The sequence below is a fragment of the Zea mays genome, chromosome 10, assembly GCF_902167145.1.
Source record: "Zea mays cultivar B73 chromosome 10, Zm-B73-REFERENCE-NAM-5.0, whole genome shotgun sequence".
In the NCBI taxonomy this organism is placed as follows: domain Eukaryota; kingdom Viridiplantae; phylum Streptophyta; class Magnoliopsida; order Poales; family Poaceae; genus Zea; species Zea mays.
The window spans coordinates 116,991,217-117,015,087 of NC_050105.1; the positions used below are offsets into that span (position 1 = coordinate 116,991,217).

General features: G+C 43.7%; 1 pseudogene; it reads left to right on the forward strand.

The window, feature by feature from the left end:
- The first annotated feature begins 15,767 nt into the window (after positions 1-15,767).
- On the forward strand, positions 15,768-22,652 carry LOC103642739 (uncharacterized; annotated as a pseudogene).
- The last annotated feature ends 1,219 nt before the right edge of the window (positions 22,653-23,871 follow it).

The following is a 23,871-nucleotide window of genomic DNA, read 5'->3' on the forward strand; positions in this document are numbered from 1 at the left end:
GGTATGATGATTTTAATCATGATACCTTTACCTTTGATGATGCTTCTCCCTTGGCAGCAGAACTGCAGGCTATCCCATGGCCCCCATCATATAAGCCGCCTCAGCTCTCCATGTATGATGGGCATTCAGATCCGAAGCAGTTTTTGATGAGTTATGAAGAAACTATATCTTCATATGGAGGCAATGCAGCCGTCATGGCCAAGTCCTTCGTCATGGCAGTTCGGAATGTGGCTCAAACATGGTATTCTTCTCTTCGGCCAGGGACTATTACTTCGTGGCACAAACTCAAGGGTATGCTAGTGACAAGTTTCCAAGGCTTTCAGACGAAGCCAGTCACAGCTCAGGCCCTGTTTCAATGCACGCAAGACCATGAGAAGTATCTCCAGGCGTATGTCCGAAGGTTCTTGCGTTTGAGAGCACAAGCGCCCACAGTGCCCAATGAAATTGTCATTGAGGCCATGATTAAGGGGCTTCGGCCAGGACCTATGGCTCAGTACTTCGCCAGGAAGCCCCCACAAACTCTGGAAAAGCTGCTTCAGAAGATGGATGAGTACATCCGAGCTGACAATGACTTTCGCCAAAGAAGGGAGGAAGCTTACAGGTTCTCTGAGATGACCAGGGGCTTCGAAGGAAGAATCCACCCGAGGCATGTCAGGTCAATTCACAACTCCACTCAGAGTGATGATAGAGGAAGTCAGCTGTAGAGGTCGCAGTATACTTCACAATCTTCGGGGCAGCAACAAAGCTCTTTTCGGCCGCCAACTCCAAGAGGCAGAGGCGCCAGGGGCTTCGGAGGAAGATATGGGGACCAGCCCAGGAAGATCTACTGCCTATTTTGTGGTGAAGACAAGGGCCATACTACAAGAATGTGCCAAATCACCATCCAAAAGCAGAAGGAGATCGCAGAAGCCGAAGCCCGGCAAAGTCAACCGAAGCAGGTCCTGCACACTGCTTCGTGCCACTCACCCTACATACCAGAATATGTGGGTAATCATCCTGCAGCTTCTGTTGATTCAGCTAGTCAGCCACAGGCTTCCTGGACACAGCTTCCACCTTCACCGCCACTACAACCTGCCTATTCACGAGGTCAGCAACCAGAAGGGAGCCATCAGACTCATCAGCAGCGAGATCTCAGGGAGGAATCCGAAGCTCGCACAGTCAACAGTATTGTGCCAGAATCAAAACACATCTATTGAGAGATATCCTACCTCTGAAGCATTTTTACATTCATTGTCATTTTCTTTTTAATAAGAAACAATCAATGTAAATCTAGTTTTATTGTCATTTTTAATTTCTTGTAATAGCTTTATTCTTGTCATAGTGAAATATATCTTTCCCACTGATTCACGAAAGCTTAAAAACTGCTGAAGCTCAAAAGTCGTTCCTAAGAGAATGCAGAGCTAAAAATCGAATTGCAAGTTTTACCGAAGCTACAAAAAGTCGTTCCTAAGGAGCACAACGTAAGTTTGCCGAAGCTACAAAAAGTCGTTCCCAAGGGAGCGCAGTGTAAGTTTTCTGCTCAAAAGTCGTTCCAAAGGGAATGCAGAGCCAAATACCGTCGAAATATAAGGCGAAGCGCGAAAAGTCAACGCGAATACCGCCGAAATAGAAGGCGAAGAAGTTCAAAATACGTTCCTAAGGGGATGCAGAACTTACACCGAAAAATAAGCGGTGAAGCCAAAAAATAAACGGCAAAGAGATTTTGATGGTTCCTAAGGGGACGCAGAGATTGTGTTTCAGCGTGGGTATGTGTCTTCGGTATTAGCATCATTCTTTGCATCATATCACATAGCATCACATCATACATCATACCACATCAATTGAAAATGAAGCTGATCTTCGGAGAATGCTTTACAAAAAATGACAAGATGCCAAGGCACAAAGTAAGCTGAGAATTACATCTTCATCAGTTCTGATGTGGAAAAAGAGATCTATTGTTTACGAAGCATTGATGTTTTTACAAAGTGTGGATGATTCTTACGAGGCATAAAAACTCTTCTTTACGAAGTACATAAAGTTTCATGAATCGCAAAGAACTGAATTACAAACAATTTACATATTACATTGAAAAATATAAACATCAAACATTACAGACTTAGTTCAGCAAATATTACATTAATATCCTAGAAATGTTTTTACAATAATTGCTATTCTTCCTTCAAAACTTTCTCTGCAACTTCGTTAAGAAGCTTGGTAACAACTTCGTCGACAATAGCTTCGGCCATATTAATAATTTCTATCACTTTCTTTGTTTCTGGGTCGGCCAGTGGGTTGAATGGCTCTGGGGGAGGAGATAGTTCAGCTGCGTAGAAGACATCAATTAGTTCGAAGTCACAAAAATAAACAACAAAGCTAAAAGCCATTAAGTAATACCTATCCGTCTTTCGAGTTCCGCAGCTTTCTCAGCTTCTTTCGTTGCTTCTCGAGCGTCATGAATATCTTTTCACTCTTCTTCATTATTTCATGAGCCATCCCTCGGCCGCCATTTTCCCAGATATCAGTGAAAAATTTTCCGCCTATTAAACTCGCTTCGGCCGAGGGGTCCTTCGTGTCGTCAACAGAGAAGGTAGCTTCGGCCTGAGCCAAGGTTTTAACATGACTGCAACCTGCCTTCTCCAAAACGGCTGCAACCCCCCTCGCACCAGAGAATGCACAGACGTCCCCGCGGTCACTCAAAATCTCCTCAAAAGCTTCGGCTTCACCACTGATCCACTCGATGACGCCCTGAGGGTCGCCCCGTATGAAGTTGTCTTCGTTTGAGTAGGCGCCCACATTGGCGAAGCTAGTCTTTATCTTTTTCACACACTCCACAGATTTTTCAAAACACCTTTCTTTGGATGCGCGAAGCTCTGCAACTGTTTTTTCAAAATAATTTTTCCAGTATTCGCTGGCATCTCGATCAGCTTCGGCAACAGCGCATTTTAATTTGGCCTCACCTAATTGTTTTCGAAGGTCTTCAATTTCACTCTTTTGGGCCTCAGCTTGAACTTTGGAACTAGCTTCGTCTTCTTTTATCTTTTTTACCAATGAAATTAATATTTTATCCTTTTCAAGGCCTTCGTTCTTTAGTTCAATCACCTCTGAGCGAATGTTGTTCAGAGCCATTGTGCACCCTTCATCGTCGATATTTTTCTGTGCCCTGAGGGCATTGCTAAGGATCAAGCCCTGCAAGAGGAGTATAGTAGTAAGTATAAATAAATGAAATAATTCGTTTTTAAATACAAAAAATTGATTTTCACACCTTTATGCTGTTATATGCTAAACTATCAGCCAATTCATCCTTTGACAATACTGAGAGGTTGTCTTCTAGCTTCGGAAATCCGAAGCTTCTTCCTATCTCCCGGCTGACGGATATCTCTTTGTTATCCGGGAGACAGTACAAAAAATCTTCTTCTCAGCTGCCATTAAACACCAGTGCCCCTTTGGGTATTTAAGTTTTTGGGCATAATATTGAGCTTCTCGTTTTTCTTCCTTAGAAAGCGTCTTTCCCGAAGCATGTTGGATGATGTAATCAGTACTCTCTTCCAAAGCTTCGGGAGCAGGAGTGGCAACCTTTTTAGGCGAAGTTTGCTCTGAGGCTTTTTCTTCTAATGCTTTCTCTTCAATTTCCGAAGGCCCAGCTTCGGCACTAGCTTGGCTTACTGCAGTTTCAATTTTGATCGGTTTTGTTTCAGCTTCGGTTTGCATTTTTGAAGCCTCGACAATTTTTCCTAAAGGAGTAGAGCTTGAAGCCTTTACTAATTCTAGCACATCTAGTACATTTGCCATCCTTCTTCTTTTGGGAGTTGCCGCAAGACCTTTTTGTGCCTTCGACACTGTTACTTCTGCCGAAGGGCTTAAAACTTCTAACATTTTTGTTCCTTCGATTTTTGGCTCTTCAGCCTTATCGGTCTTCGAGTCAGCTAGCTCGGCTGAGGGTACCTTCGGCATTACAGCCGGATCTTTAGCCTTCTGTGTGGGAGAAATGGGCTCCTTTGGTTTAGTAGCTGAAGAAGTCTCTCCGCCAAATTCAGGCACCACGGCCGGTTCAATATAACGTGGCCTGTGGGTAAGGACTTTCAACTTCTTGCTCTTCGGCACAAGCTCATTTGGAGTGGCCGAAGCAGCAGTCTTGGTCGAAGCAGCAGTTTTCCTCTTCTTTCCCCGTCCCCGTAGCGGGTAGCAGTAGTCGGGGTAAACAAAACCAATGGCATCAAAAACTCTGTTAATTCTCTTTTTTCCCCGGGCCCCGAAGGATGTGGATAAGGCATTATATTTCGCTTTTGAATACGGCCCAAGCAGTTCATCACTTGTAGCTTCGATACATTTCAGCCAGTCATCATTCGGTTCATCAAATTTATCTCCGTATCTGAAGGTGTATTTCAGCCAAACCAGCTCACCTTCGCCAGACTTGGTGATAGTCTCCTTTGGCATCTCCCAACTCTCTACAAGCGGCCATACTCTGAATGCTATATGTTCTTGAATCAAGTCTCTTGTACCAATGAAGAAGCATACAGTGCCAAAGGCCTTCTGGCATGCTTCGGCGGCTTCATCGATTTCAACCTTCGGTCTTCGGAGACCGAAGCGGGACCAAATGGGGCGCATAATAACCTCCTTAACATCCTCCCTAGCTACCAAGTCGTTCTTCACATAAAACCATTCCTCCATCCAATTTCCCGGCCATCTTTTCCTAAATGTTGGTACTGGGTAGCTTAAGTTGGGACGGGCGATAAATCCATAACAACCGAAGTTGTTGTGGTACTGTTCTTTACCCATGGCTTTTGTCTCATATAAAAGTTCGTGCATACTACAGAAGCACTTTGCGCTCGGTTCTATCCCTTGACTCCTTACTGCCTAGTCAAAAATCCCCATCCTTAATATAGATTCGGGGGTAATCTGGTGGAGGAAGATCTGATAATTTTTCAACACTTCGACCACAAACCTGCTCAGTGGGAACCGAAGCCCAGCTTTGAAGAAGCTTCGGAAAATCACAACTTCGTTCTCCTCGGGCACAGGAACGTTGTTGTCTTCGCCAGCCCTCACAGTAGACATGTCCCGAAAGTATCTTCCCCTCATATTTTCAAGGTGACTTTGCTTGATGGTCAATTTTTCGAAAATTGCATGACTTGGTCTCCATGGTCGATCCTCGGAGTCTTCGCCTCCACTCTCTGCATCATAACTGTCACTGTCACCAGTGTCTTCAGACAGGCCTTCCAGGATTTCCTTGGTAATCTTCTCTGTATTTGACTTTGCCATTGACTCGATAAACCCAGCTATATAAGAATTAGCAGCCTTCTTCTACTCAAAGAGCTTCTCCTCTTCAGTGAGCTTCGTCTCAGCAGCAACTTTCTTGTCTTGAGACATCTTTTCTCCAAAAATGACGAAAATGTGTCTATCAAACCGAAGCTTAGAAAGCTTGAGAAACTAAGCAAGAGTTGGTGAGCAAGAGCTATAAAATTGAGCAAACAAAGCAAGTGGCACAAACAGTGTACCAAATCTGGTCAGGGTGAGTTCTTATTTATACGCTCGACACGCTCCAAATTGGAGGGTCCCGTCTGTCATTGACTGTTGCTATTCTAGCAAAAGGAAGGTGTTTTTTCGGACCTTCGGCTTAAGGCCTTTGTCCATGACGCAGTCTGAATTCATTATTTTTAACAAATTAATACTGCGAGGGGCTACTGTTGGGGGCCTTCGTCCTCCGAAGGTCCTCAAAAATGTAAATTAACAATGTCTTCCAAGTATGGCTTATGGACAGGTACCTTCGGATTACACGATGAGAAGGGCGCGATTGTGACGAAGGTTACCGATACTCCGAAGCTATGCGCAAAGAAGCTTCGGCTCAATCACGGAAAAAGGAACCGACTTAAAAGGGAAAAGGCTATCCAGTCCTCATAGATTTTTCTATAAGCCAATAATAAATGTAAAGGGCATGAATGTAATTTCTCACTAGCTGTGTCTTGTGCCTATAAATAGATGAACAGTACCCCCGTACTGTTCACGCTGATTTGTATTCACTTGTGCGTCACACTTGTACTTTTACCTTCTATCAAGCCAAAGGTACATTTATAATCCAGTATTGTTTTTGTCTCTCTATGATAATATAAGAAGAATGAATTAATAATGTTATATGATTGTATATATTGTTTCTTATATTTCATATGCCTCTTCTTTTATTAACATATACTGCGATTATGAAGGTATGTCCTTCATGACCTTCATCTGAAGATCATTATATCCTAAGGGAAATAATGCTTCGTAGGACGAAGGGCATTAACATTTAACATTTTGTGTTGCCTTGTTCTTAATTCATAGCATTTGAGAACAAGTCCCCAACAGGTACATCTTTTCCGATGTTGAACCCATCATGGCCATGATGGATCCACCATCAAGTTTTATTTTTGAAAACATCCCACCCACTTTGAAGCATCATCTTTTGTCAAAACAAACATTTTGTTTTTCTAGAGCAAGGCTAAGCATAAGAAAAACCTTTTTGTAAAACAGGGGATTAAGGAGAAGTAATCAAATCCAAGGAAGGAAATGCGGCAACAGGTTTAGCACACAACTCCTATCACCTAATGCATCAAGTAAGTGAGAAAGATTTCAAAATAGCAAGGAGGTGGCAAATGCACTGGGGCTTGACTTGTGTGACAGGTGAGTCAGGCTCTGATCCACAGATATCAAAGTAAAAGCAGTTTCCTGCCTGAGGTTCTTTAGGTGGTGGTGGTGGTGTAGTCCTTGCTTCTTCAACTTCTATCTCTTCCTCGTTTTCTATATATAGCCATATATAATCATGAATGCTCATGTAATGCTCATGAAAATGCAAAGATAATAAAAGTATATTATCTATTGTCTTGAATATAATTTTCCTTCACGAATCTCCGGAAAACTAGGGTTTTTGGAGTCTATAGTGAAGTTCATAGGGCAGGGGACTAGGGTTTTGGGTTCTAGGTACCAAACATGGTCCAAATCATGCCAAACTTTACCCAAGGCTTCTAAATAATATTTAAAGCTTATCTAAAAAGTTTGGTAAATTTTGGGATTATTAATTACTCTCTAAAATTCCAGAAGTATGGGTTTTGGCTATCTTAAATATCCCATAGTTCCCTATTGGAACTAAAAATCACGAAACTATTTTTATTAAATACTATAGAAAATTAGGAGCCTAGAAAAATTGGTCTGGTATTTTTAACATTTTTTGTAATTTTCTAGGAATTCTCTAAGTCCAGAAGAAAAAGAAAAAGAGAAAGGTGCTACAGTTCTAGGCTAAATCTGGCCCGAGCCGGCCCATACACAGGTGAAAGCGCGCCCGATTCACACCCTTTGGCTTGTAATCTTCAAACATGTGAACCATTTGACATGAGGTACTCTATTTCATGATTTTTGCACTTAGGTCTAAAAGTGTGCAACATTTGCATATAACCCCCTAGGGTTTTAATCCAGGGTTTTTTAGGGGTCTATTTAGGATTTTTGGTACTTCTAGGGTTTGGATGCTACTTAAGTCCATCCATGGTGACATTTTATGATCATTACAAATAAGTTTTTGAAGTTTTATCTTATTTAGACTTTGGTTACTCTTTTAAGCCCAGTCTAGGGTTAAGTACTATACCCTAGGGTTTCACCCATGACATGTCCCATCAATACAACTTTGTTTGAAATTTTTGCCAAGTGAATGCACTCTAGGTGTGACAAACACATGATATGCCAATGCTTATGATGTTATACTCAAGTTTTAGTGACAGTAACACCAGGGGTGTTACATCCTTCCCCCCATAAAAGAATCTCGTCCCGAGATTAAAAGTCCTAGGGCAAGTAATGGAAAAGGAAACGCGTCATGACTTTATTTCCTTATTTTTGGTACAAGGCAGGGGTGGTATGGGGCTCATTCCTCTATTACAACAAGTGTACATATCTCACAATTTACATGAAGCTAAAAATCCTGGGAATTCTTATCTAAAAAGTCTTGAGTTTCCCAAGTAGCTTCATCTTCCGTGTGTTGGTTCCATTGTATCTTGTAAAACTTGAGAGTTTTCCTTCGGGTAATCCTGTCCTTTTGATCCAAGACTCGAATAGGATGTTTGGAGTATGTCAAGTCTGGTTCTAAGGCAACATTCGTCACTTCAACGGTTTGATCTGGAACCCGAAGACACTTCTTCAACTGGGATACGTGGAACACATTGTGCACCGCAGACAATGTTTCGGGTAACTGGAAACGGTATGCCACTGGTCCACATTGTTCAAGAACAGGGAAAGGACCAATGTACCAGGGTGCAAGCTTCCCTTTTACCCCGAAACGTGATACACCCTTCATTAGTGAGACTTTCAGGTAGACATAGTCTTCAACTTGAAAGTACAAGGGTTTGCGTCGCTTGTCTGCATAACTCTTTTGGCGAGCTTGAGCTTCTTTCAAATTATGTATTATTCGTTGAACCTTTTCTTCTGTTTCTTTTACCATATCAGGCCTGAAAAACCATCGCTCTCCTGGTTCAGACCAATTTAACGGAGTACGACACCGTTGTCCATACAAGTCTTCAAAGGGTGCCATTTTGATGCTTTCTTGATAGCTATTATTGTATGAGAACTCCGCCAATGGTAAGCAATCATCCCATTTTTGCGGAAACTCTAGAACACATGCTCGCAACATGTCTTCAAGTATCTGATTTACCCTCTCAGTATGCCCACAAGTTTGTGGATGATAGGCCGAACTGTGGAGCAATTTAGTACCCAAGGATTTGTGAAGTTCTTCCTAGAATTTGGATACAAATTGTGGTCCACGATCCGCCACTATTGTCTTCGGAACACCGTGTAAACTGAGAATACGAGCAATGTACAGTTCTGCATGTGTGGCCACTGTATACTTTACCCTGACTGGGAGAAAGTGGGCGATCTTTGTGAGTCAATCAATGATAACCCAGATGGAATCATACCCTTTTGCTGTCCGGGGTAACCCCACAATGAAGTCCATACTAATATCCTCCCATTTCCATGTTGGTATAGGTAAAGATTGCAATGGACCAGCAGTTTTCATATGTATGTCCTTGACACGTCTGCAAGTGTCACATCTTGCCACATAGCGTGCGATTTCAATCTTCATCTTTGTCCACCAATAATGTTGTTTTAGATCATGATACATCTTAGTGATTCCAGGATGAATAGAATAGCGACTAAGATGTGCTTCATCTAAAAGTTGCTGGCGGATCTCATCATTCTTGGGCACAACTATGCGGTTATTAAACCATACAACGTCTTGGTCATCTTTTCTGAAGCAGTTGGCTTTACCGGCCTTTATCTTCTCATGAATGTGTTTCATACCCTCATCATTTCTTTGTGCATCAATGATTCTTTGCAGAAGTCTTTATCATAAGACAGTGACAGGAAGCCTTGCGACTTAGTGCATCTGCCATTACATTAGCTTTGCCTGGGTGATAGTGAATCTCCAATTCATAATCCTTAATCAGCTCGAGTCATCGCCTCTGCCTCATATTCAGCTCTGACTGGGTAAAAATGTATTTCAAGCTTTTATGATCTGTATCGATATGACAGATATTCCCCAGCAAATAATGACGCCATATTTTCAGGGCATGAACCACAACGGCTAATTCCAGGTCATGAGTTGGATAATGCTCCTCATGCCGGCGCAACTGCCTTGAAGCGTAGGCTATCACTCGGCCCTCTTGTATTAGAACACAGCCTAGACCACTGCCTGATGCGTCATAATACACATCAAAGGGCTTTTCAATGTCCGGTTGAGCTAATACCGGAGTAGTGGTCAATAATACTTTCAGCTGCTCAAAGGCTTCATTGCATCTTGAAGACCAATTAAATTTGGTATCATTCTTCAATAAACTTGTGATTGGCTTCACAAGCTTGGAAAAATTTGGAATAAATCGGCGGTAATAACCAGCCAGTCCAAGGAAACTTCGGACTTGATGTACAGTGGTTGGTGGTTTCCACACCAAAATATCCTTGACTTTGCTGGGATCCACCGCAATCCCCTTGGCAGATAATACATGTCCCAAAAATTGGATCTCCTCCAGCCAAAACGCGCATTTACTAAATTTGGCATATAGTTGATGCTCCCTTAAGCGCGTTAATACGATCCGCAAATGCCGAGCATGCTCCTCTTCATTCTTGGAATATATTAAAATATCATCAATGAAGACTACCATGAATTTATCCAACTCGGGCATGAATACCGAGTTCATAAGATATGTGAAGTGGGCAGGAGCATTTGTTAATCCGGAAGACATAACCAGATATTCAAATAATCCATACCGTGTAGTGAATGCAGTCTTGGGTATATCTTCGGGTCGGATACGGATCTGATGGTAACCCGACCTGAGGTCAATCTTGGAAAATCCCGAGCTCCGGTAAGCTGATCAAATAAGATATCAATCCGGGGAAGAGGGTACTTATTCTTGACTGTGACCTCATTAAGGGGTCTATAATCCATGCACATCCGAAGCGTTTGATCCTTCTTCTTAACGAAGATGGTTGGACAACCCCAAGGTGATGAGCTTGGTCGGATGAATCCCTTTTCTAACAGATCTTGTAATTGTGTCTTGAGCTCTGCCAACTCATTCGGAGGCATTCGGTATGACCTTCTAGAAACAGGAGCCGTACCAGGCTTCAATTCAATCACAAATTCTACATCTCTCTCTAGAGGCAATCCAGGCAGATCTTCCGGAAAGACGTCCGGGAATTCACATACTACCGGAATATCTTGGATCTCCGGTATAATGGCTTCATAAACTCTGCCAAATGGTTTAGCTGTAGTAGCTACGGGGATGGACAAGAGAACCTCTTCCTGGCCATAACTCAACCTGATGGTTCTCAGATCAGTGTTGAGGATAGCTTTATGTTGGGCTAACCAATTCATGCCCAAAATTACATCTATATCTTGGCCTTTCGGAACAATCATATTTGTAGGAAAGTCCCGTTCAGCCAATGTTACGGGCACATGGAAAGCCACTTCTTTAGTGAATATTTGTCCCCCAGGCGAATGAATTATAAACCCTTTCCTTGATTCATTGTATGGAATGCAATGTTTCTCCACAAACTTCTTGCTTATGAATGTATGTGAAGCACTAGAATCAAAAAGAATGATTGCAGGGTGATTGGCCACGAGAAACGTACCCATCATGACCGGTTCTCCCTCCGGTGTCGTGGCGACTTGTGTATAATAAATTCGCCCAGTTTTCTTCATATTTTTGCTAGCTGCATTGTTTGTCGTATTTCCTTTGCCTTGGCTGGAACTTCCCGGGTTCTGCTGATTATTGGAGTTGTTCCGCTTCGGATATGGGCAGTCTTTAATGAAGTGTCCAGACTTCCCATAATTGAAGCAGCCAGTAGATGAACTCGGGAGTGCAGGGAAACGAGTACCAGGGGCACTCGGCTGATTTGTTGAGGTGGGGGCAGTGGCAGGGCGGATAAATACAGGTTGTTTAAAGGGGTAGGAGGGTGGACGTGGTGAAGAACGGTTTTGATTAAAAGGTCAGATCACCAACCTTTGTCGCTTCTCAGGCCCCTGGTTGGGCCTGTCACCTCCATAGCCCTTCGACTTTCCTGGGCCTGCATACTTGGCTTCAATTGCCAGCGCCGTGCTGATAGCCCTGCTGTAGGAGAGGTCGAGGTAGGTGGCCATCTTCCGTTGCAGCCGGTCATTAAGGCCCCTCATAAAACAATTTCTCTTCTTCAGATCAGTGTTGACCTGATCAATGGCATACTGGGACAAATGGTTGAACTTGTTGAGATACCCCACCTTGTTTAAGCTTCATGAATTCTTCTTGTTTCATATGGAGCACCCCTTCTGGAATGTAGTGCTCCCAAAATGCTAATTTAAATTTGTCCCAGGTAATTTGATGGTCGGCAGGCTGGATAGCCACATAATTTCCCCACCAGGTGCTGGCAGGACCTCTTAACTGTTGCGCCGCAAACAAGGGCTTCTGAGTCTCCGTGCATCGGAGAAGCCCAAACTTCTGCTCAATAACTCGAATCCATTCGTCCACTTCAAGGGGATCTTCAGCCTTGACAAATAGCGAGGGACATGTTTCCGAGAAATCCAAATATGAAGTTTCGCATGGTCCTTGCGGATAAGCTCGCCCGCCTTGCTGTTGATATTGTTGTCCTGCCATTTCGCGAAGGAAGCGGGTGTTGTCAGCTGTTGCATTGACTAAGGTAGCTATAGCCTCAGCCAAGGTCGAGGGTACTGGTGGTGGATTAGGAGTAGTCTCCCTCCCACGGGAGGTTCCCGCACCATCCTGTCCACGAGTTCTGGATGGCATCTGAGGCAAAGAACATTTGGAAATATAATATGCCAAAGCACACCATCTTTTTACATTACTTAAAAGGTAATGATACAGACTCGAATTTACAACAGGACCACATTACCTATTTTACATTAATACTATTTCTATACTATACTACTGCTAACGTTAATTATCCTTAGCAGCTTCGTTGTCGGGGGTAGGAGTCCATTCATCAGCTAGGTTCATTGAAGGAGGGGGCCTGAATAGGTCCAACTCCCCACCAAGTGCTTCTCCTGCTGTTTCAGAATGTCCTGCTCCCATTCCAATGGGGTTGGCGGGTATGTCTGGGTGTAGTTGCGAATACAGTACATGAACTTCCTCATGTAATGTATTGCAGTATACCTGCAAGTTGTCGACGGCCGTGCTAAGCTCGGCCACATGAGCACGAGCCTTTGCCTCCTTGTCCCAAGCAATGGAACGTGAGTTAACAGCCTAATCGAGTGCCAAATCTCGTTCGGCAAGCTCGTCTTGCAGATGCCGGATGCCAGTTCTTAAGTCATTTATGCGCTGACCATCCTCGACCCACACATTGTTCCTGTGACGCAATTCCGTTTGAAGCTGCTCCACCTGAGCTTCCAAATCTCCGATGGGATCATTGCTGCCGCTACTACTATCTTCATGCCTTGGAGCTAGTTGATGGCGAGGCACGCCAATCGGTCCGGTAGATTTGCGCGCAGTTTTCCTTGTGCGCGGCGGCATATCTCCATAAGGGGGAAAATCTTATTAGTATAGTTTTTAACATGATGCATGCATAATTACAGAATCAACCTTAGTTGATTCAAACCTTCTATACATTGCACTCTACTATCTGGTCTTTAAATTAAGTATTTCAGAAGGTAGTTAGATAAGAAGGAAAAAAAATTCTTAGGTAAGTCTTTGAAAATTCTTTTTGAAAATGTCCCATAACATCTGCAGAGATGGGCTTCGCTCCGATTCCAGCTGTGACGGAACCTCCCAAGTCATTAGGCCCACCTACAGTTGTCCTTGTCCAACGGACCTCAGACAATCCTGCAGGTGCTCCTGGTCACTTGACAAGTTCGGTATCTGTATTCTTTACCTTGCCCAAGAGCGTTTTACCCGTCACGCAGATATTACAAAACATCGAAGGAACAAGAATGCGGAAGCAGTTACACTAACTTACTTTATTTAAAAGTAAGAAGGAGAAGTTTTATTACAGACCAGAGCAAATATAAGAGTGCCGGAGTAATATTATTACATAACTTTGGGAGGCAAAACCCCCTCCCGATAAACAGTAAAAAGTTTTTAGAGGAGGACTCTTCCTCCCGAGGCTTCAGTCTTGATTTTCTTCTTTAGGCACCACCTTGGAACAAAAGCAACAAAAAATTGCTGCTTCTTCACCTAAAACAACATGGGACAAAGCCCTGAGTACGAAGTGTACTTTCGCAAGTCTTACCCGTCAAAATAAAAGACTCTCAAGGATATGCTGGCCTTTCGGAGTCAAGGTATGGCTTATCAATAATCAAAGACTCTGTTTGCAGAAATGCTTACTAATAGTGGATCCTTAAAAATCCAGTTTTACTTGTCAGGTTAAGTAAAGTTACCTGCATCTAGAGTTCTTTCTACCCTAGTTCAATCACTTGACCTATACTAGCCAATTTCTTTTCAACCCTTCTTATTCACCGGAATGTTACGTGTAGGGCAGTGACCAAGTCTTCATGTCCGAGAAGTAACGGCGATCCAAATCGATTAATACTCAGCTGAGGATCTCCGATCACACGACATATGTAACACTTAACCCTTGCATATGTCAACTCGCCACCGGGGTTCTTAAGACCAGATCAGGTTCACGCCAACCAAGAGCACAGATACACCACCGTCCAGCCTCTTGCCACGGAGGGTACACGCTACTCTCACCATCTCTCCACTCCCATTGCGTGTTATCTTATTCTGGTATTAGTCTACCCGAGGCAAAGCTTACCCATGATGAGGCATGTGACCAGTTAAAGGGTCCTCGATCAGCAAGCCTACATCGACAAGGTCCTTAATCGACTCAGACGGAGACACTACACCGAGACTCTCTTCTCGTGCAAGTCACCCGCCCGGTCTCAGCTTTATCATTTCAAACCCAAAGTTTGGTACCTAACAGAGGTACATCTTTTCCGATGTTGAACCCATCATGGCCATGATGGATCCACCATCAAGTTTTATTTTTGAAAACATCCCACCCACTTTGAAGCATCATCTTTTGTCAAAACAAAACATTTTGTTTTTCTAGAGCAAGGCTAAGCATAAGAAAAACCTTTTTGTAAAACAGGGGATTAAGGAGAAGTAATCAAATCCAAGGAAGGAAATGCGGAAACAGGTTTAGCACACAACTCCTATCACCTAATGCATCAAGTAAGTGAGAAAGATTTAAAAATAGCAAGGAGGTGGCAAATGCACTGGGGCTTGACTTGTGTGACAGGTGAGTTAGGCTCTGATCCACAGATATCAAAGTAAAAGCAGTTTCCTGCCTAAGGTTCTTCAGGTGGTGGTGGTGGTGGTGTAGTCCTTGCTTCTTTAACTTCTATCTCTTCCTTGTTTTCTATATATAGCCATATATAATCATGAATGCTCATGTAATGCTCATGAAAATGCAAAGATAATAAAAGTATATTATCTAATGTCTTGAATATAATTTTCCTTCACGGATCTCCGGAAAACTAGGGTTTTTGGACTCTACAGTGAAGTTCATAGGGCAAGGGACTAGGGTTTTGGGTTCTAGGTACCAAACATGGTCCAAATCATGCCAAACTTTACCCAAGGCTTCTAAATAATATTTAAAGCTTATCTAAAAAGTTTGGTGAATTTTGGGATTATTAATTACTTTCTAAAATTCCAGAAGTATGGGTTTTGGCTATCTTAAATATCCCATAATTCCCTATTGGAACTAAAAATCATGAAACTATTTTTATTAAATACTATAGAAAATTAGGAGCCTAGCAAAATTGGTCGGGTATTTTTAGCATTTTTCTATAATTTTCTAGGAATTCTCTAAGTTCAGAAGAAAAAGAAAAAGAGAAAGGTGCTACAGTTCTGGGCTAAATCTGGCCCGAGCCGGCCCATACACAAGCGAAAGCGCGCCCGCGCGCGCCCGCGCTGTCCATTTTTGCGCAGGGAACCTTGACGATTAGAAATACCTATAAGGAGCCCTCCCCACTGTTCCTCGGTTTCGCTGACATTTGCATAGAGACCCCCAAGGTTCTAATTCTTCACAAGGGAAAGTCCACGACCGTGGACGGCGGAGAACTGAGCTCCGGCGAGCTTGCATCGGCCTGGACACGCGATGATCAGTGCTCTACTTCGGCTGAGACCTAATTCAAGCCCTAATAAGTGTTTCCCCTTAATTAATTTCACTAGCGGAGCTCTAACTCGCTCTGTCCATGGTGACCGTGCGATCAACGGACAATCCAATGTGTTCCCGGTGATCTAGGGTAGCTTAACTCAATCGAATTGGTCGAGGAGCATCAGGAGAACCTAAGGATGCTGAAACAAGAGAGCAGGGAGCACGAACAGACCTGGAACACGCTGACCACGGTGAGATCACAAGGCGCGGTGTTTCGGACCGAATTGGGGGAAATCCGAAATTGACGAGCTCTGGTGAGCAATTGGAGGCACGACTTGGTGCTTTGGTGCTTGACTACCCTACGGACCCGAAGGCACGCTCAATTTATAGGCTCCGGGGGGCGGTGGCCAGTGAATTTGGAATGGCGCGGTGGCAGCCGGAGAAGGAGAGTTGTACTAGTGCGAGCGATTAGTGGCTTTCGCCGTGGCAGACTCACCGGCGATCACCAGGCATCATGACGCGACTCACTACGATGTGGTTAAAGTGCTGAGGCACATGGCACAAGACCGTGAGGTGTCTAACTCTGGCGAGGGTAGATTCAAACGATCGGGGCTGAGCAGACACGGCGGCCGGACGGAATAGTGCTTTAAGCTCATCCACGGGGGAGATCTTTTCACCGCGAGACGTTATCCGGGCACTGGTGAGCACGAATCACCTCACCAGCGTGAATCCACACGCGGGGTCGCCAGCGGCCGATTCACTGAACCAACAGATCTTTCTTGTCACTGTACCACCAGGATCTTCTTTAGTCAGTCTGACAGATCATGTTTGGGGCAAATTTCCTCCCAATTTTGTATGGTGACTAGATCAATGCTCTGCAGCAATGTTGTAGCTTAATAGACCAGCTTTAACTTTGTTACAGTGTGCATTCATAAAAAGTCATAGGATCTTATTCAAAATCGAGCTCTAAGTTCATCCAATCTCACTGTTAGTGAAAGTTTAGACTTAAGGTGACCTGACAGCCCGACTTTGGATCATATTTTCTCAAAATCTTTCATGGCACCAAGGCTTAATCCCTATAGCAAAGTTGTTCTCCTATAGTAACTCTACAAATTTGATGTGCTGACCTAGGGCAAAATCCTTATAGTTTTGAAGGTACAAGGCTTCAAAGTTGACCCCATTCACTGAAATTCAGACTTATAAGGTACTCTATTTATAAAAAGTCTTATAAGGTACAAGACTTATAAGGTACTGAAATTCAGACTTTTATAAAAAGTCTTATAAAAGGAATTGAATGGCTTTTTACAAATAAGCCCAATTCACACCCTTTGGCTTGTAAATCTTCAAACATGTGAACCATTTGACATGAGGTACTCTATTTCATGATTTTTGCACTTAGGTCCAAAAGTGTGCAACATTTGCATATAACCCCCTAGGGTTTCAATCAAGGGTTTTTTAGGGGTCTATTTAGGATTTTTGGTACTTCTAGGGTTTGGATGCTACTTAAGTCCATCCATGGTGACATTTTATGATCATTACAAATAAGTTTTTGAAGTTTTCTCTTATTTAGACTTTGGTTACTCTTTTAAGCCCAGTCTACGGTTAAGTACTATACCCTAGGGTTTCACCCATGACATGTCCCATCAATACAACTTTGTTTAAAATTTTTGCCTAGTGAATGCACTCTAGGTGTGACAAACACATGATATGCCAATGCTTATGATGTTATGCTCAAGTTTTAGTGACAGTAACACCAGGGGTGTTACAGTCCAGAGGAGTAAGGACAGCCCCGGGCACCGTTAGCTTCTTCGGTGACAATGATGAAGGTGGTCGTACGTGAGTTCACCAGAGGTGGGCGCCAAAGTTGGTCACTCGTTCTCAATTGCTATAGACGATTGAAAACAAGGCAACACAATGTTAGAAATGTAATTAACCTTCGTCTTCAAATAGTTATCCGTTTATGATAACATCTTCAAAGACGAAGGTTGAAGCTTAACGAAATGAATCATACGAAAGTATAGAAGTGAATATACGGAGGATATGAAGAAGTTAAACATGATAATTTGTTTAAGGCACTTAAACCCTTTATTTCCTCCTCCATACATAACACATTTGCAATCGTACCTTCAACTTCTTGATGTAAATTAGAGTGGAGGTGTTTCAGGGGAGAAATTAAACAGGGCAATTATCGGCCTCCAAAAGGTACTTTATGCAGGACAATGTTCATCTATTTATAGGGAAACATACAATTTTGTATGAAATTACAAATATGTCTGTAAGACCAGTTTGTATGGTTCACAAATTATGTGAGGGCAATATTGTCTTCTGCCTTTAGCATTTTGGATGACACCTTCTCCTGGCTTCATTGATCTTTTACCTTCGTCTTCTTGTATTGTCATGACGAATCAATCATCTTCGTCCTTCCCCTCGCCCTGCTCCGAAGGTGTTTTGCCGTTGAAGCTCCTGCGACACTTATGGCACGTAGACAACCAACAGTTAAATGTGTTTCTGAGGAACTTCGAAAGATAAAGGCCCCCAACACCGGCGTTGTGCAAGTGTTAGTACCAAATAAGCTACTGAGAGTGAAGAGTGAAGGCTAGGAGCTATAAAATAAAGGACATGACAGCCAATCGATTCATTCATGGCTTGTATGTATTCAGATCTTTATTCGGACAGTGGTCGGATGTATCCGATAATTTTTTGGACTGACGAATATTAGATATATTGTATTTGTATTTGATATCCGAATAAAATATCCGCATACAAAATGTCAGGATATCCAAAAATTGTGTCCGAACTGGTGTTCATCTTCTTTGGATTCGGATTTGAACGGATATTTCCTGAACTATTTTACCCCCTAGCGAGAGATCTATGGTGTGTTTGGTTGGATGTACAAGGAGGTATGGAATGAGGCGGACACATTTTTTATAGTGTTTGGATGAGAGTCAAGCGGGGGCGAGGTGAACACCGGAGTAATTTTTGGTGGCACCGTGATCCAAAAAATCGAGGGGATGATATCGCTCCCTGATTCATCCTACTTTGACCTCAAACCAAACACACCCCTAGTGGCGCCGATAGCGGGAAGAGCAGTGTAGAATGGGAGGGGGATCAACAAATTTGCTCCTATGGGTTGTGGAATTTGCTAATTTGTCAACGGACCCACAAATCATAGACACAGTCGGACCCACAAATTATAGACATAAATGGCAAAATAGCAAAGTGTCAACGCTTGGGGCTAGTTTGGTAACTCTATTTTTCCAAGAGAAAATGAACTAATTTCTCTCGAGAAAATTGAAACCCCTTAGAAAAATAGAGTTATCAAACTAGTTCTTAAGGTGGCGAAATTGCAAATATTTTAGATTGGGTGGAGGGGGGTTGAGCGAGGCCAGCGAGGGGGGAATACTGTTAGGAATGCGCGAGGTAGACAAAAGTTAGTTACGACGCACGAAGCCGTGTGTGCATGAAAGTGGTGCGTTATTGTAGTAGATAAATAGTGGTTTGCAATGACATATACACGTTCCGCTGGCCATAACCTTAGGCTGTCTCCAGCTCTCCTATCAAATACCCTATTTATCTCTAGTTTTTAAACTACACTCAGCAAATAGTGTCAAACAGTGTTATATACAATGTCGTTTCTCCTATTTTACACGATCTATGGAAGGCCGCCTAAGGCCATGTTTGGTTTCAATTAGTTCTAGGACTAAACTTTAGTTCTATGACTAAACTTTAGTCCCTATGTGTTTGGTTCTAGGGACTAAAAAGATTCTAATGTCATTAAATGCACTGTCCAAAGACTCAAATGCCCTTGAAATACACTGTCGCAACAGTAGTTGTCCGTCCAAATACTGAAATGTCCAGCATGCACTTCCAAGCGGTCAGGTTTTTGAAATGCAAAAGTCTGTCCAAACTGCAACAGTAGCTTTCAGCTACTAGTACCGATACAAAAAAATCTGGGAAATCATTCCTGCAAGGGAGTTGAGATCCAGATTTTCAATGGATCACCGAGCCATAGTCGAGACAACGGTGTCTGGTAGAAGATGACCAAGTCTTCTTGGGGGACTTCGTGGCCAAGGGGTTTCCTAGCTACTCGAGGAGGAAGATCCAACTTGGGACAATAAGTCCCGGAGGTTGCTGTTGTTCTTCATCTACCGACGTTCGGCGGAAACCAGTGCGTGGAGGAGGATGTGCACAGGGAAGCTGGTCAGTCCTTGGCAGTTCGAGCGAAGGGACGCATGGTGGAGTTCGGACGAGGGGTTCGTGGTGGAGTTCGGGCGAAGGAACATGCAGGGAAGATGGAACGGCTCAAACGGCGACGCTGGAAGGTTGGCAGCAGAATGGAGAGCGGACGTGAGGTAGGGAGCATAAGGCCAATGGAGGAAAAATTCGAGTTTAGTCCCTTTTAGCCACCCATTGAGGGAAATTGGTTTAGTCCCTCATCTCTACTACTTATTAAGACTGTAATAATAGTCTGCCTCTGACATGTTCTGCCATCTAGCTATGTTCTGCCACCAGTGTGTTCTGCCATGCCTCTGACATGTTCTGCCACCAGTGTGTTCTGCCACCGAACCGTGGTACACGAACACGCACCAGTAGGCCGAACCGTGGCACACACGCCTTCACGCAACAAAATAAACATTACTTTATTACTTACAGGTCACAGGCCATTTTCCATCTCTCTCTGTGAGCAACATATGATACATACCTGCGCTTATAAGCCATGTTCCGTCACTCTAAATGGCCGATGTGGCACTAATCAAATAAATGGCATACCAGCGCGCCTGTGGCAGCGGTTCGTGCAGCCCAATGATTTTCGTGTGGACCTGAGGCCCATCGTGTAGCCCAGCGTGCAGCCCACCGTCCCAGCGTGGAGCCCACTGTGCGGCCGAGCGCGTTCTCGCATTTGACCTAATCACCGCCGGCGGCTCCAGCCACTTCTCGCACAGCCTCCTCCACTGCTAGGGATGAAAACGGTCGAAAACGGTCGGTAAACACTAAAACCATTACAGTTTTCATATTTTTTATCGGAAACAAAATCGAAAACAGTAACTCCGGAAACGGAAACGATATCGGTATTTCGGAAACATCAAAAACGAAAGTTCGGTGCGGAAAATACAGCGGTAATGGTCGAAATCTAAAATACGATCGGTAAACATATCAAACTTCACAATACAACAAAGTTGACAAAAGATCACAAAGACCACAAGTTCACAATTCATGATATAAGAAGTTCACAGTATAACAAGTTCACAAGGATCACAAATTTATAATATAAAAAGTTTATAAAGATCACAAGTTCACAATATAACAAGTTCACAGTATAACGAGTTCATAAAGATCACAAGTTCACAAACTCAAAGTTCACAATTCACATATTCACTCGATTTAGCTGACATGGCATGCTTACTCATGAAATATTTTTTTCTCACATAAAGAGTTTTTTCAGAGCCTCACAGGAAAACCCTAAAATCTAGTGTGTGGAAAAGGCAGACTGTCGGCTCTCTATCATTATATATTACTAATACATAACATGTGCATAGAAAATAGTGGATTCGTTCGAGAGACCAAATCGTTAATCTCAACTGCCTTCCAACACCATCTATCCCCAAAAAATCTTAAAGCGTCCAAAAAATATAAAAATAAGTAATTCTTATCCAGAGACGTACAAACGATGCGAAAATATCGCATGCTGGAAAATTCCAAAAAAATTTGAGACACAATTCCAGAAAATTCCGAGACACAAATCCGGTAATTTCCGACAAAAACCGGTAACCGAAGGAAACGATCGGTAAAACACCACGCCGATTCCGATACCTATTCCGATAGAAAATTCAGAAAACCGATTCCGTTTTCGAAAAATACTGTTACCGATGAATCCGATCGAAAAATTTCGAAATCGGTTTCTGGAATTCCAAAAAATTCCGAAAACGTTTTCATCCCTATCCACCGCGACTCGGAGGCGATGCACAAGCTGGCGTAGATCCTCCTCCCGGGCCTCGCCGTCGTCTGCATGGACGGCACCACGGGGGACCCGTTCCGCAGCCCGTCCACGGTGGCTGTGGACCTCCGCAGGGACATGGTGGACTACATCACGCAGCGGAGCGACAGCTTCATCGCGGACGCGCTGATCGAGTCGGAGGCGAACCAGGACGTGCCCGGGGTCGAGGTGCCCGACGACCCCTTCGATACCGTGTCCATCTTCATGGACGACTTCGCCAGCACCAAGCGCAACATCATCGGCCACGTCTCAGGGTGGTTGCTCACCGACAGCCGCAACGACAAGATCGATGACTTCGTGCAGGAGATGGAGGCCACCAAGTTCTGGCCGCTGGAGCGCCGGGAGGCCGTCGCCGAGCTCCTGCTCAAGAACATCAACCTCAAGACCAGGTTCCATTGCCCAGAGAAGTACGAGAACGAGGAGCGCCTGGAGGACCACAAGGCGCAGTGCAGCTTCCGCCACTGCGCCAACGACGGCTGTCGCGCCAGGGTCTCCGTCCGCTGCGTCAAGGACCACGACGCCGCCTGTGTGTACAAGCTGCTCCAGTGCGAGCAGGGCTACGACAAGCGGCTGCTCAGGCGCGACATGGACCGCCACTGCATCACCATCTACCCCATGAGGCCCATAAAGTGCCCCTTCGGCTGTGATTCCTCCTTCCCTGACCGTGACCTCGAGAGGCACTGCACCGAGTTTCTTCAGCCGCATCTGCTCATGGTCCTTAAGACCATCCATAAGAAAGGTCGTTCGGAACAAGACCTCAAGGACCTTGCTCAAAAGCTGGAAAAGGTTTTGCCTTTCTCACCCCCACTGATCAACCTGCTTTTTGAATTGGATTTAGCGCTCACCATCCTATTTGCTTCCGATATACATACAATGTTTGTGATGAGATTGAGTTTTAAGAGAGAAGCCCAGTTTGGTCTGGGTAACCTTACCAATCTTTTCAACTGATTATTATATAAAATAAACATTAGTTTTTTTCCTGTAGTTTGATGGAGATGGTAAACTTGCTAAGGCTCTGGATGCAAGACCTCTTACTAATGTTGTCAAGGATCTTGAAGCCAAGATGAAAGGTGGATAGTCAAGTTAAAAGGGTTGGGTCTTTCATACAGACATACTTCACAGGATGGATAATGGCATTGTTTAGTTCAAGATATGGTCCCACACGCAGCATACATACAGAGAAGAATATGAGTTTTGTTTTATTCTTATCTCCTTTACGATTTTTTTGCTTCACTTTTCTCCCTGTCTGTCATAATCAAACCAATTGTCAGTCAGTATGCATAGTCGTCCGCTATTGCTCTTTATCTTTAGCTTTTGTATGAAGATATTATATCATTTGTTTTGGTATATAAATCAAGGAACGAGCCATGTTTCCAGCAGGCTTGTTCTGTACCAAACTGATCACTTGTTAATTATCTCTACTACTTATTAAGGCTGCAAAATTAGTCTGCCATTCCGTGTTCTGCCACTATTCCCGGTTCTGCCATTCCTGTTCCATGTTCTGTCTTTCTCATTCCCTCCTCCCCACACAGCACATTCCTATGTTCTTTCATTCCCATTCCCTGTTCTGCCTTTCTCATTTCCCCCTCCCCAAAGCCCATTCTCATTCTCATTCCCACACACAACTAAAATTAAAAAAATACAAATGACCCCAAGGGGATTGGAACCCGCGACCTCTTAGGCAAATGCAAGCAGTAGCTATCGCTACACCACATGTTTGTTTATGTCTTCATCTATGACAGTAAAAACATCTACTACATCTCTCTCCAAGCCTACCCTACTACCCTTGCACAATGCATAGTAGTAGATAAGTATCACCGAGATTCTTGAATTATATTTTTGGATGGAATGAGTAGTATTTAAAGAAGAGTCTTGCATGCAATTTCTTTTGTTTGAATAATGTTTTCAACTTAAATTCTTTTTTTGCATGCGTGTCATTTATTCTCCATAATATTTTTCCATGGATCTGACTTGTGAGTTATTTTCATAAACCAACGCCAAGGATGAATCCATGTTTCTTGCTTGGAAACCCCAAACAAACACCACTAGCAGGAGGCGCTCACGTTGGCATCACTCATCGACGACGAGAAAAAGTTTGACGGCTGCCAGTTCGACCTCTAGAAGCAGTCCTACGTGGCCGCATGAGCCGCTGTGTATGACAAGCTCCGACGCAGCCGCCGCTTGGACGCGGTCCAGAGCGGCTGCACCACGTTGTCCATCGTCAAGCAGGGGGACCTCATGGTCGTTGCCAACGTTGGCGACTCTCGGGTTGTTCTGGGCACCACATCCAACGACAGCGTCATAAC